A 15,642-nucleotide genomic window follows, 5' to 3' on the forward strand; every position below is an offset into this window, starting at 1 on the left:
TCCATAGGATGGCTATGTCTAAAGTCCTCGACAACGAGGAACCTTCGGTCCATGTCCCATGTTTTTTGAAAAAATGATTGTTTATCGCGCGTCGTTTCTTCGTATTTTCTCAAGCTGTTTGCTCGCTGAAGCAGCAACGAATAACTAACTCGTCCATATGCCATACTTGTTGAAAAAGTTGCCCGATCGTTGCCCCATCTTCTTTGTTTCTTCGCGTTTCCGCAGTCCATAACAAAAGGGTTACTACCTGTTGCCTGTTTCGACGAAGATCAAAGGAAAATAAAGAAACAAACGTTCCTTCGGTACGTACAGTTTCTCCGCTGTTTCACAACACATTCGCGCGTAGACAACCTGCTACAATACTAAAAACAAATATCGCTTCGACGTGTTCCTCTGATTATACCGTTTCGACGGTGAACAATACGTCCGTATAAATTGGTATTTGAGCGGCTCGCAAGCTACATCGATTAACTCCATAATTTAAAAGAAAAGAAAGCGTGTACCGAACTGGAATTTATCCTTATTTATGTTATTTTCGTTTTTTTTTTTTTTACGATAAATAAGCTTATAAAGATAGTTTGTAAATAATTTGTCTCTTCGAGAAGTTTAATACCATATAATCACGTTTGCAGATGATGAAACTGAGAAAGTTAGAAAATGACGGAGTTGATCGCAGGCTTCTGAGAGTTGGCTACCTACCGTTTGGAACATGCAGCAACAGCAGGCGAGAAAAAGTTGTTGGTCGTTGGTTGGCTCGGTGAGGACGCAGCTTAATAGACGCAGGATCACGCGTCGAAAGTTTCGGACGATCAGTGAACTTGAAAGCGGTACCATGATGAATCCGCGAAAGTAGGAGCAACGACCACGCGAAGGGAATGCTGTTCGACTTCCACGCGCTCACGTTACGTGACAATATGCCCCCGAAGCTCCGTTTTCTGGCTAAACTACCGATGCGAACGATGCCATCGTGCGCGCGCGCTAATCGTTCGTAGAAAGTTCAGCAACCTCTGCCGACGTTTCGTCTCGTGGCCCTCTTTCTCCTTCCTTGCCTCTCTCGATAGCCAACTACTTCGATCGGCGTACCGAACGTATTTAACGCTCGATTCCATGACGAGCTTCCTGTGCCACGGAACGAGCTGCCATTCCTCACCAATACCGTCGCTACGTTAGAACGTGTCGCGAATTTCGTGGAACGGTGAACGGTCGACCTTGTAAGCCCGACTAGAAAGCTATACACAGGGTGTTCCAGTATCGATGGTAGAATCGAGGAGGGGCTGGTTCCGTATTTAAAAAACAGATCGAAAATATAGAACACATTTTTTTTTTCTTTTTTTATTTCAGGCTTGGAAATCATTTGAGACTCGATTTTCGAGAAAACTGACTTTCAAAGGCTGGTTTTAAAGAAAGTAGAATCTTCACCGCGTTTGATTAAGAATTGGGTTGGCTCACGCGTGCTCGATCAAGTTTCGAGTTTCATTTTCTCGTAAACGAAACATCCTACGAAAAGTATTTATTATCTACATTTTTTACTTATTTTCATACGTAGAACAGATTCTTGTCGATTCTTCGCTTTCATCCAGACCGGAATTAGCCAAGTTTCGATACTTTTGACGAATCTTCAAATACGATTTTTGTCGAATACGAAGCAAAGTCTCGATAGCGTGATCGCTCGGATAAAATCTTATTCTACAGGGTGCCTGGTAACTGGTGGTACAAGCGGAAAGGGAGTGATTCTAGGCGAAAAAAGAAGTCGAAAATATGGAATACAAATTTTTCGTTCGAGGCTTTGTTTTCGAGAAAATCGACTTTGAATTTTGGCTCGGTACGCGTGCACTTTATCGCGTCTCGTTATAACGAATCTCACTGTAGATCGTTGTCTCGATGAAAAAATTAAAAAAAAAAAATTTTTATTCTATATTTTCGACTTCTTTTTTCGCGTAGAATCACCCCTTTTCCGCTTCTACCACCAATTACCAACCAATTACCTGTATATTTTTGATTTGTTCTTTTTTTCACGTAGGATCACCTTCTCGCCGATTGTACCGTCGATACCGGAACATCCTGTATGCCGTGCTAAAGCGATCCTCGTTCGCGACGCTTCGAATTTGCCCTCCTTTCGTATCGCACACATAATCGTTCCTGCTTTTCTCGACACTCCTTTTCACTCGTTTCATCCCGCGTAATATTCCTCTCGACTAGTTGCTCTTCGGTTCTCCGTCTCGCTCATTGTGCACGCTTATTCACCGCGATGCGCTGTTTCGCTCGTTCAATTACGCACTTCGTCGGAATGCCGAGGGAGAAACGAATTCCAAGAGTGGCAGCCTTGTCAAGGTGTTCCCCGCGCCACTCCTGCATGGAAAAAGTTTTCTACTACGTAAGTACGTGATTTCGATGATGCGTTGATAATGATCGAACAAAAGAGCTGCGTGCCGATTCCTTCGTTGCGCGTATACGTGCATAAACGATCTTGTAATATTTTTCGACTGTAACGTGTAGTTACGTAAGAGCGTTTGCACGGCGTCATTTTGATTATTGCTCGATGGAATGGAAAAGTCAGCCATTTGCCGTAAATCGAATGGCTTTTTCGCGGAAGGAACGGACATAAAGGCAGACAAATACATTATCGCGAATTATAAAAGAGATCGTAGAAAGGATTGTAGAATATGTGTTTACTGGGATTTTTTAATCCGAGGATTTGCGTCGGTGTAACGTCACGTAATTTTGAAAAGAATTTTCGCAGCCTGGATAAAACGCATGCTGATCGACGATGCGTGTGATGTACGCGTGCATACATGCGTATATGTATGCTCGTGTACCTCGATCCACATCTGCACGCGAGATTCTCTGGAGGGGTCTGTCACGCGTACAAATAGCTGACCTCGCTTCGTCGCCTCTATCAATGGTTGGACAGTGGACTGAATGACTTTTATGCCTCTCTTCCTCTTACTACGCCCTGTCGCGTGATAGCCTTCACTCCGTTTCTTCGAATCCTTTTTCCCACCACCGCTCTTTACAGTGGAAAAAACCTACCGCGACGTAATAACCGATGAAATTTCGAAAATTGCTTTTGTTCGCTAAACTTTCAACGGGGAAATATCGCGATATTTTCAAGGGAAATTGTATCTACTTCTTGTCACTATGTCGGGAATGACGTATACGGTAGGCGGAAAACTATAGCAGCACGTTCCATTCTATATGGGAACGCGTTTGCTTTCGAACGTTGCGTTTCCCAACGGCGGATAAGTTAGAGCACTGTTGGTAACGAAGATCGCGTCGCTGGTGAAGCAACAGTGAGTACGAACGACCACCACCTATACCTTCGTTTAGTAAGACTACTTGGAAACCACCAGTCGATAACGTGATTGTCTACCGTGTCGGTACTGTATATTTTTGCGAAAGTCGATGGACGACACATTCAGGTATAAAAAATAACTCTGATACATTTTTTCTTCGACCTAGAGGGAGTTTCAATGCAATCGATAATAATCGAAAGATATAAGGAAATTCTGCTTATTCGTCTAATAAGCCGTTACTCAAACTTCTTGCACAAAGACCTTCAGCAATCGGTTATGTTGCGATATTGTGGCAAACCTTGCTCGTTAACTTTTACGACCGGCTGAACGAGAAGGAGCGTGTCTCGTGATCGCATCGCGTTAATTAGATAAAAGAAAAACGACGAAACGGTTCTCGGAAGGATTCGATAGGATACGCATAACCAGCAACGAATCTATACAGTGTTACGAATCGTTACGATATCTTACGTCGTATATCTTCGTCAATTTCGTATCTGTTAAACTCGTGACTTTATGCAAACAGAAGAGCAGAGAAATATCATCGGTCGTTGAGATCCTACAACACGAATTTCTCAGGGTCATCCTCGTCGTTGTTTGCCGTCTATACTTTCGCGATCGTCCAGGGCTCTTTTCCTTCGTCTTGTCCGGTTCCACGGAATCGTCATGGGGTCGCAGGGTCACGTCGTATCTTTATCAGGGCCTGGTGTAACCGTCAACGCGTTATCGACTTGCCGATAACGCACGTGCAAAATAGTATACGTCGATTGATCCTCACGTTCGGTTATTAGCGTGAGCTTGCGAAAAGAAAAGAAAGAAAAAATGAAAAAGAAAAAGAACTCGGCCGACTCTAGCTCCTGTATGGATTTACGATTTCTCCGTCATCGCGGCCTCGTTATTAATGAGCCGCGCTATCGCATTCCACGATAATGGAAATGTTGTGCGGTCTGAAAAATACAAGGCTTCTTTAATCAATGATGCTTAGCCTGGCTAAGAATCGGACAATTTTTTTTGGTAGAACGTAGAAGGAAAACGTATTTGCAACCACGCACAATCTACTGATTCAGTTTGAGACGAAAATTTCGAAACATAACCTACAAATTTCAGATATTGTATCGGTGCATAAAATTTAATTAACTTAACGAAGAAGTTGCGAACCACAGATGGTACCACCGATCTTCAACGTGGAACAAAGATCGTCGAAAGATAGTAATATTAATCTTATTTGTTTTAGACATAACATAAGCGAGTCAACAGCTCTATTCAGTCGTATTAATTCGTAATACCGCTGGAAACTCAAAGATCAAACAGAAAAGCTAGATTGCCAGCTGTTCTTCGAATATCGGCGTATTTCGTAGAAAGTTTGTTCGTTATTAGGACGTAGCCATGATTATTAGACTGCGAATTTTCAAGCAACATAGAAAAATGTATAAAATATTCAAACTATAATACTTACCTACTCGTTTAATCGTAGAAATTCGTAGAAATATTAATTTGCACGAATATCCGAGGTCTCGTAATGATTTTTTCGGTGATAACCTCGTTGAAAATTAGGTTTCACTCACTGCTAACAACTCACTGCAGGACAAAGCACAGGAGAATCGTCGTTCGTTAAAATTGTCGATTCTGTTTCCTTGCAAACAGGTAGTCGACGACGGCAATCATCGTTCAACGCACATAAAACTACTGTAAAAGACGAAACTGGTTTTCACAATGATTTGACAGATAGATTTGATTCTGAGATCATTGTGAAAGCTGATTTTGTTTGGAAGTCGCTGAAATACATCGCAGGAGAGACACAACGAGGATGGGACAGGAAACGCGCGTTCCTCTCAGATCTTGGAAACGATCGAATCACGGAGATCGCGTGCCTTCTTCATTCACCGTCTCAGGGTGTAATTGTTGACGGATAAATAAATTGTACGCACAAAGGAGCCTCTGTCTCGCGAGCATTGCACGTCGCAGCACGCGCTTCACGGCGCGCGCCTCGAAATTTATGATTCATCGAGGAGAAAACGACTACAAGAGGAGAGGAAAAGATGGACGACTATAAAGGAAAGAATTGCTCGATCTTTCCAATCGATATTGCCATGTTCGTGGAAACCGCAATGATCACACAACGATATCTGGTACGGTCGTTGGAAAAATGTGGAGAAAACGAGGACTGAAAATGATTGGTTTAGACTAGATAAATCCCTAGGATGTCACCAGATCGACCTAAATTCGTCGATCATCTGTGACATAACCACCAAATGTGGCATAACGCAAACAGGTCGAGTTAAATACCTAGGACTCCACCTAGACACACAACTTACATGAAAACGATATACTAACACAATTATAGGCAAAATACGGATAAAAAGGAGACAGATGTACTGGCTAACTAGTCGAAACTCTGAACTCGGCATAGAAAATAAACTAAAAATCTAGAAAACGATGATAAAACCAATTTCGACGTACGGAATAGCATTTTGGGAGACAGCGGCAATGAGTCACGTAAATAAACCAGTGTCGCGACAATCGAAGATACTGAGAACAATAGTCAACGCCCTATGGTATGTCAGAAACGAGGATATACGCAAAGAATTGAAAATACCAACGGTCAAAGAAGAAATCGGCAGGTAGGCAGAAAGATACAAGCAAAGAACGACGACACGTCCAAACCAGCTGGCTGCTGAAGCGAGCAAAACTCCGATAGGAAGGAGACTAAAAAGAAAACGCCCCACTGACCTCGCCGAAGAAAATCTGTGATACGTACATAAAGATTTACATAAAGATATCTTCAATGTATACGCTGTACATCTATTTTTAGTAGATTTTCGTGACTGATTGTATATGTTTGAATCGGCGAGTTAATATTTCCGATCCGCTGTATCTTCCCACCGAGGCAAATTTCATCTGGTAAGAGCATCGATGTTATTCGAGAGAATATCGAAGACGAAGAAAAATCGGACGAGCGTGGTCTGTTTTCGTGGTTTTCTCGAGGAAACAAGCGGATGCAGGCTGCTGGGCCGTCAATCGAGTATCTGGAGCACGAACAAGCAACGTGGTTTTTTGTCGGAATTTCCGGTAGTGATTTATCAAACGGGAAGATGGTATCGAACGAAGAAGCAACGGCAAGAAACGACTTCTCGCGGAGAGGCCGAAGAAACTAGAGAAGCGGAAGCGAAGAAAGAAGGGAAGGCAGAAGAAACGAAAGAAGATGGCTCGCGAGTGCTGCAGCAGCAGGCTATCCCGCGCGAACTCGGAACGCGTCGTGCTATGCGGCCGGCTATGTATGCATGCTCGAGCGCTATCAAGTGTCAAACGAACCGAACTTAAGAAAAACCAAACGTTCGAGCTGCAGCCGTGGAATTTTGAGAGAACGCAGCCAGACGAGAGCGAGAAAGAGAGAAGAGAAACTCTAGATTCTAGAGATGGTATCCGTCCTAACAGTCATCTACACCGTCATGACTCTTAGACGATGGGTTGCTTTCGACCCTCTTAGCGCATCATATTCCTGACAGCTCGGGGAAAGGACGACGAGAGTGTTCTCCAGCTCGATCACCGGAATCTAACCCCTTTTCTTCTCGACTTTGTCCCTACAGATCGAGTTTACCACCAGGTGACCACGTGGTAATACACGGTGGCTATGAAAATTATTTCCACGTACCTTGCTCTTTCAACGAGGCGTTTTCTCGTCGGGCTTCGTCTTTCATTTTCACGGTATCGGCATTTTTCTAGTCGCATGAGAATACTATCAAATCGCACGAAACTCGATATGCTTGCTCTTAAATGGTATCGATACAAATACCGTTTCACACCGTACACCGTGGGCCTGAATTCGCGATGCAAACGAAGTAGTAGACTCCCGTCTAGTTGGAACTTTACCGATCATTCTTTATTTTTTGTTTTATTCGAAGCCAAAGAATCGATGCTCGTTCGATTTCGTTTATATCTCGAATTTAGGCCCACGGTGTAGCGAGGATAGCTTCTTGAAGCCTGTATCGAAGCCAATAGAGAAATCGTTCTCTCACCGTCTGGCATTTCTTTCAGGTTCGTCATGATCATCGGTGCAATAAAACAACCGTGCACGCGCATCCACGTGTCCTTGGACGTGGAACGATATTCGATGCAGTCATAGAGTGGCCAACCTAACTCCATTTTGTTAAGGATCTACGAGAAGGAGCGAGTTTCGCTACTTTTTCTTTATTTCTTCTCAGCGACTTGAGCGGTGGCTCGTAAAAGAAATCCTTGGCAAATTGGGCCACGAGACGGGACACGGTCGTTCTCGTGTTTCGAGTCGATAAACTTGTGGCCGGCGTGCTTCGACGGCCACGAAATCACGCGAGATTTATTCTCCTTCCTCCTTTCTCTCTCGGTCCGGTCTGACGTTATTTTGACAGGACCGCGAGAAAATTTATCGAGGAGAGCGTAAAGGCGGTGGCAGCTACGCGGGCCCGACAATGTTTTGAGCTATTAGACGAAACAAGTCACTGGTCTTTTACGAGCAGTTGCGGTGACCCACAGCGCCACGTTCGACCACCATCTTCGATCGTAAATCCAATTGGTGAGTAATTCGATATTAAACGATAAATATCAACGAAGCTTTGTAGATCTGCCATACTCGACATTGGCGATCTACTCGCTAGAATTTAAACACTCGTAACTATCGATTATTTTTATTAAATCGAATCGCTTTCTTAAATAAATTATAACGAACTCGAATAGAGGTTTTATTTTAACAGAACGATAGAATTTGGTAGAAAACGTAACTGTGGAATTTTACTCGCAAGGATGTGTTTCCTTGAGAAACAAACGCGAAGAGAAGAAAACTGAGGAAAAAATAAACAAATAAATGGAGAGAGCGGAAATAATTATTTAAAATCGACCACTCGTTTAATCGAGGTCTGGTTGTTATCGGCTCCAAACGTATCGACGCAACCAAGAGCTAGAATTTTACGAGCGAGAACGTTGAACGATGTCGTAAAAACGTCGACCCGCGATTTTCTGGAAAACTCGTAAATCCTTGCACCCACTTGTAACATTCTCCAGAGATTTCCACAATCTCGAGGGTTGATATTCCGAAATCAAATTTCATTTTCTCTCGCGTCGAAATGAAAAGTGTTTCAGGACTTTTGATTCTTCAGCAACGAACTCGCGATTTGAAATGAACGTGGTACGCATCTTACTCGACACGACGGATCAGATCCGCAGGCTAAAAAGACATTTTACCCTTTAGATTTAAACATTAGATTCAACTAGAATCAAACATAAACACTTATTATCCAAGTTACAGTACCACGCCAAGATAATTTACTTATAATTCTCAATGAGAATCGATTGTAAAATTCTTCCAAATAATAAAAAAAAAGAAAACATGGTACACATAGTCAAACCATGGTACAATTCGTACAATTTATTCGATAAAATAAAATTTCATAATAACTAATAGAAAAAAAGGGGGCCGTAGTAATCCGCTTTGTTATCAGATCTCGCTTTTGACAGAATGGAAGAAGATGGAAAGTTTTCAATGGTCCTTGTTGAAAATTGTGGATCTTTGAAGCCGAAATAATGTTATAGGACCACTAAATTTATACTGAGGATTATTATTGAAATAACGATATATTTATTTCATGGACGATTCCTTATATATTCATCGATACACATTTGCACGCGTCTCGGCACTTTCTTTCTCATCCGACTGTTAACCGACTGAACAGTTTACATTCCTTTGTTTTCGAGACGCCGTGGACACACATACTTCCACACACTGATATCCACATACAAGTATCTCTACTACGCATTTAACCCAGTCCAACACAGAAAATTGTACATATTTCAACGGTCCTAATTCGATGACCAGCGAACAGGGATCGTAAAGGGCGTTGAGTGGAGGCAACGAGAGGAAGAAGGATCGAAGGGTAGCGCACGTGCGTAACGCGCGACACATCTCGATCCTCGGCTCTATCTCGTTCTTTCGTGGCGCGGATGTGCGCACCATCGCACACGCGATTCGCTCAACTTGCCGAAGAAGGCCTTTTCTCGTCCGGCCGCTGTTCCAGTATGTACGTTGGCCGGCGTCGTTGGTCTCGCGAGGCCGCGAGGCACGAGCAACGGGCCGAGCTTTTATCACAGCCGAATCGCCGCTAGCCACATGTGTACCGAGCAAAAACTTCCTCCTACGGTTCTTCTTCTTCTTCGTCTTCTTCTTCTTCTTCTTCAACGTCCCTTCCTTTTCGTCTTTCTTTCCGCTCGTGGTCGATTCCTCTTCGATCCAGTCGCGCGCGGGTGGTCAGTTCAATACACGCGCATTCCTATTTACAAGTATTAGGCCACTTAAAGGAAATAAGGTATCTGAATATCATTAGGAAACCAGTGAAATATCGAAGAATTATTACGGAACTTTGTATGGAGATTATAAAATCTTAGGTAAATAAAGGACCCATGTATTCGATGTTGCAAGAATTTTGTTTAACGTAATATCGCGACAAGGAGATTTAATTTCTTCTATGTACCGCTCAATTTCCAATTGCATTTATTTAAAACGTATTAGACATGGTTCCACTAAGTATCTCGTGTAACTTCTTTTTTTTTTTTTTTGTTATTTAATTTATACTTTACGATTTGTCTAGCTGGACATTCGGTGAATTTTTCTAGCTTAATTGCTAAATAACACGTGGATGGCTACCTCCGGCGGGATACCATCTCTTGTAACTTCTGTATACATTTTCAGATACAAATATAAAACTTTACCGATAGAATCATGACGTCGAGTTTCGAAATAGCGTTAATGAAATGTTAAGATGTTTTCTACGACACGCATGATACGTTCGTAATGTACTGGCCCGCCAAAACTCATTAGTTACCCAACTACTCGACACGACGGATCAGATCGGCAGAGTAAAAAGACATTATCCTTTAGATTTAAACATTAGATTCAACATAGAATCAAACATATTATAAACAAGTTATAGTACCGCGCCAGAATAATTTACTTATAATTCTCAATGAGAATTGATCGTAAAATTCCACCAAGTAAAATAAAAATAAAAGAATGTACTGGAATACTTTCGCGAGTCTCCGATTTTTGCAAAAATCATGCTGTAACGGTAATCGTAACCAAGCATGTCGATTTCTCAGTTGGAACGATGAGAAAGCAATTGAGCGACGGAAAAACAGCGCGTGGCCTAATTTTTCACTTTCGTTCTTCCGATATCTTGGTGGATGGTGCACGTACCTTGGGATGTTGCAACCGATGTTGCATCGAACGATGGATCCCAAGTTATAAATTACAATAATAGCCGAGGACATTGCAATCGGAGTGGCAATTAGTCTCAGTCGGCACTGGGTTTATCGCGTTGCACGGCTATCGTGGCGAACTTTTTATTGTAATTTGCAATAGAAAACTGCGGAGTCCTACTCGTCGTTTCTATCGTACGATACACCAAATACGTGGCTTTTCACTTTTTCCAAAAAAAAAAAAAAACTTGTCCGCGATCTAACAGTTGGCATAAAATTTATGTTCGGTTCGATAAAAGAGCACGACGCTCGTGTCGAATTGCGAATCGCAAAGTTTTTAAAATGATAAATATCGAGATCGTTCCGTGCATGTAACAACGGATTGTTTCGAGTTTGTCGAGCACGTACCATTCTCGAGTGGATCTCGTACTTGAGATACGCCTCGGAAACCATCGAAACTCTCGTCTTTTCTTTCCTTCGCCCTCGTCCACGATCGCTTTCTCTCTTCTCCTCTTTGGACGTTTAGACGTCGATCCTTCGTTGCCATATATGTACGTACTAGAAAGAGTTCGAGGGGGAAAAAAACAAAATTCGAGCGTGAACTCGAAAAAGGAAAAAAAACGAGTAAATTGCAGCGGATCGAAAAGAAATTGCTGTCGTGACGACGTTACCCTCGTGTCGATTGACCCTTTACAGTTTCACATCGACCTACTTTTACCTTTAAATGTGTGTAATTCGGACGAGAAAAATGCAATACCACAGAAATATACGAGAGACGAGAGTAACGATGATCGTATTGTCGGTTATGAGAATTTCCAATCTTTCTATTCAACCGATATTTTTCTTCTTCGATCTTTATACAGAAAAATAGAAGCTCTCCGTCTTACGTAACCATAATACGATTACCAACGTGCCATGCGCCTGTCGCGGACAGCGCACGAGAAAAAAGTCTCTCGTCTCGCACAGAGCCTAAGCATTCAACGCTTAGCGAATCGACGTGCGCGCAGAAACAAGTGCAAAGATAAAAGCAAAAGCGAAAAGGAAATACGAACGAAAGGAGGTTGGTTAAAGAAAATGAATGCCTTGGAAACGAAGAAACGTACCGACGACGTATAATAAGGAGGAGGAGTAGGAGGAGGGGGAGGAGGAGGACGAAGGGTCTCTGAACGGTATCTACGATCGGCGTTGGACGAGAGGACTAACGTCGGCGCGTAAATTCAACGCGAAAAACGTACAAACAGACAAGGATTCTTTCCAAGAAGCTAGCGGCTGTCTCGTATCTCGAATCACTCTCTGCCAAATGCCAATTATCACGAGCCGCCGCTAGCAATTAACAGGCAAAGGCAAGCGAGCAAGAGCATCGGCGAACTGTTTATTCCGTCTCGGTTTCGTCGGAAAGGAAAGCAGTCGCGACGTGAATTGGAACCGTTCCATCGTATTTTTCTTAACGCCTAACGTACGTATCTCGGACACGCAACTCGAATAGTGGCGATCTCGCGAATGCTTGCACTGCCGTACCGATCCGTCGATACGATCGTGTATTCAGGATGAATCGGTAACGATGCTACGATAAGTAACTAGGCGATTCTGCGCGTAAATACACAGGGACATCCTGTACATCGTGTGTACCAAGCGCATCGTTGTTCAAGAGTACACATGTGGATTGCTGCTTGATACTTTGATAGAACGTCATTTCGTTAGAGAACTGGAAATAAGAAAACCTAGGACGATCTTTTTTATCGCCAATTGCAAGCGCCATTGTAGAACGGTATATCGGTCGATAAAATAGATCTTTAGAAACTAATACGCCACCATCGGAGAATTCGCTCGCAAACCGCGTTCGAGATTTTCATGAGAATCGAGTTAGAAATTAGTTGGAACAGGACGTAGTTAGTTAAGAGTACACGAGGGACAACTCTCACGCTGTTACGAATCGACGAACCTCTGAATCAAACTGGAATAAATTGCAATATTTTCACAGTAGCATCCACAACAGAGATTCAATTATTTCAACTAATTATTCGTTATTCTTCTCACGTTACCTAACGATATTAACGTATCTTTTATGTTATTCCTGTTATATAATTGGATCTTCTTTCTGTTAACAGGTAAAATAGGGAAAATACAGAAGTCGAGTTCGTGTACGTATGGGCAGCAAAGACAACTGGATGAAAGAAGTTGCTTCGAGTATCCGAAACGCAATTCCTATTTTCGATGTTACTTATTTTGTATTCGTATGTAATTATGATTTTATATAAGGTATTCATTCGATTAAGTAATTATGCGATAAGTGGCATACGTTATATCGCGTCACATTACGTTATAAAATTGAAACCAACCATTACCTTATATAAATAAACAAAAAGTTTTGAAAAATTCATCTTCTTTCTTTTACCTTCGACTCTGTCCCCCTCCCATCGTTCTTCCTCGTCATTCTCACCAACCAAAGAAAGCAAATTTCGAGAAATCGTGCAACGTGTCGGTGACACGTTTGTTTACATTCCGGATGTAAACAAACCAGTGTTTGTAAACACTGATTTGTAAGCGGAAAGTTCTGTATACAAACATTGAAAACGTAAACAAACAAACCAGTGTTTGTAAACAAGGCGGAAAGTTCTGTATACAAACATTGAAAACGTAAACAAACAAACCAGTGTTTGTAAACAAGGCGGAAGATTCTGTATACAAACATTGAAAACGTAAACAAACAAACCAGTGTTTATAAACAAGGCGGAATATTCTGTATACAAACATTGAAAGTATAAACAAGCAAACCATTTTGGCGGTTGCTAGAAAATGACGTCATGTCCAAGAATCGTAAAAATTCTGGTAGTCACGGCAACTGATTTTCGAACCGTTTTCCGGACTCGAACAAGTCGAATCACGAACGGGGACATTTTTCGAGTGTCTGGTTTCGAAACTTTTTACTACGGTTCTTCTGCGGTATTACTCGTCCAAGGATTTCGATTGGTCGTCCCAGGAGCGTTACTGGTGGCGAAATAATTAAACACTCGATTAACCTTAACTTCGATCTTTTCTTTATTTTTTCTCCTTTTTTTTTTTTAATGTTTCGATAATATACGGTACAACGTTCACGACATCTCGTTTCTTCGTCTTACGATTGAACGGAAGAATCGACAACGCAATATTTTTTACATATTTACAATATTCTCACAAACTGATCGCTACGCGTTACGTTTGCTCGTGTAGAAACTCTGATTTATCTTAATTCGAAGTTACGATGCCAGCGACATACCTTATGACTCGCATCCGTACAGTATTTACTTAAAAATCTGTAATACGCGCGAATTATTTCCTGGAAGTCTTTTATCCCCTTCTTATCGTATATAGGCAGCTGCTAATTAACGCTACGACGATCCTCAGCTTCTTATTCGGTTCGATTTTTTCGAATTATTAATCGGACCTTATATCCAATAACCGCGGCAATTCCGGGAAACGATGCCATCCACTTTCGACAAATCCTCCCAGACACACAACGTACTTAATCGCCACGATGATTATTCGTCTTCTCGGTTTTTTTTAATATAACGGACTGTTGTATCGAAGTTGCTGCGTCTTCTTTCCGCTCGAACAACTAGGATCGCCTGTTCCGCGATGCCTACACAGATCGTTAAATCGTGCGTCAATTTTGGCCGAACGTGTACTTACTTACGTATTTTAATAGCGCACGCAGCACACACGCATCGCTCGTCCGAACGAAAACGTCGAGTAACCAACGAACGTATTTTTGCTCGTTCATTTAAAAGATTAAACGGAATAAAGCAAGCTGAGACCCTGATTAAGAAGATGCAACAGCTCGCAAATTAATCCCCTCGATTCGTTCGTTATAAATAAAAGATTAGTCGATTCGTCGACCTCGAAATGCTATCGTCGCCTAGCGGTGAAAAGGTGGCGACTAATCGCTGCTGCTGTCTCTGTCGCACACTATCGCCTTCCTCCTCTAACACGAACGCATACGTCTGATCTCGTCGCGCAATATCGCGCTCCTCGTCTGTGGTAGTCGAAGTACTGCCATCTATCGGATCCGGCTGAAACTGCAGAAAAGTAACAGGAATATAGAACGTGAGAGGAGAAATCTCAACTCCTGTTAGACAAGCAAAGCTACATTGCGCGACAAGGACGGACACACGTGACGTCACAGACAAAGACAGCCGTATTGTGCGACAAGGACAGACGTACTTCTCTCTCTAATTTCACGATTATTCGTTAATTACGCTTTTCTCTGGTAAAATTCATCAACTTTCAGGATCGTACGACGAAGGTAGAACCTGTGGCAAGATTCGCGCACCAATTTCCACAGAAATTTCCCTTTAATTAGTTAGTTATTGACCATTATCGTAGCTAGTGTCGCGGCTACCGCGGTACGAGTATGCGATTTTTCATAAATATCAACTTTTCGCGCGATCATTTCGCTCTCTAAGGAATTGTAGAAGCTTCCTCGGATCCTGTACCAAATTCTTCGTGCGTAAAAGTTCGTAAATTAATTACGCGTAGCGTAAATTATGCGAAAATTCGTGGCGCCGCTCTCGTGCAACGACGCAGCGACGTGCAATAATCCTCGATAATTAATTAATTGAGCAAAAATTTCGCTCCAAAACTGCGTGCGAATATTCCACGGAGTCTGGACTTTGTTCGACGATTCCAAACGTGAGCGAATTTTTCCCAGAAATAGAATAATCAACGAATATCCGATAGATCGGAGAGAGAAATATATCTGTCCTTGTCGCGCAGTATAGCGCTCCTTGTCTAGCAGAAGCGAGAACCCCCTCGCGCGTTTTACGTTCCTGTTACTTTTTCGCGATTCTAACCGAATCCGATAGATGGCAGCATCTTCATCATCGCAGACAAGGAACGCAAGAGTGTGCGACAAAAACAGACGTGCGTACTCGTCGCAGGCAAAGAGGGCGATAGTGTGCGACGAAGACAGACAGAGAAACTAGTTCCACCTTTTCACCGTTGTGTGGTGATAGCGTTTCGGTGTCCACAAATCGGACGAACTGTTACTCGGTGAACGGAATGGTAAAATTAAGGGCATCGAGTTATGAACTTTTGCTACTACGTCGTCCTAATTAGACCCCCAAAATCAAATTATTAGATCCTCAAAGTTAGA

General features: G+C 42.4%; 2 long non-coding RNA genes across 4 annotated transcripts in view; one reads left to right on the forward strand and one right to left on the reverse strand.

Annotated features, from left to right (window-relative positions):
* LOC126873583 (uncharacterized) overlaps nucleotides 1-12,887 on the forward strand; it is a 34,819-nt gene extending 21,932 nt beyond the window's left edge. The window contains exons 3-4 of the long non-coding RNA XR_007692460.1: nucleotides 633-7,839; nucleotides 12,620-12,887. This is a non-coding gene — a long non-coding RNA (uncharacterized LOC126873583). The remainder of the gene's footprint in view (nucleotides 1-632; nucleotides 7,840-12,619) is intronic.
* LOC126873582 (uncharacterized) lies at nucleotides 8,876-14,733 on the reverse strand. Of its 3 annotated transcripts, XR_007692459.1 has the most exons (3): nucleotides 14,181-14,647; nucleotides 14,014-14,130; nucleotides 8,876-9,586 (listed from the first exon to the last, which is right to left on the reverse strand). It is a non-coding gene; the product is annotated as an uncharacterized LOC126873582 (long non-coding RNA). The 3 variants fall into 3 exon arrangements; XR_007692457.1 differs by lacking the exon at nucleotides 8,876-9,586 and having other exon boundaries at nucleotides 13,527-14,130; nucleotides 14,185-14,733; XR_007692458.1 differs by lacking the exon at nucleotides 8,876-9,586 and having other exon boundaries at nucleotides 13,527-14,130; nucleotides 14,181-14,733.
* Between the last annotated feature and the right edge of the window lie 909 nt (nucleotides 14,734-15,642).

Source organism: Bombus huntii, chromosome 14 (genome assembly GCF_024542735.1).
Source record: "Bombus huntii isolate Logan2020A chromosome 14, iyBomHunt1.1, whole genome shotgun sequence".
NCBI lineage: Eukaryota > Metazoa > Arthropoda > Insecta > Hymenoptera > Apidae > Bombus > Bombus huntii.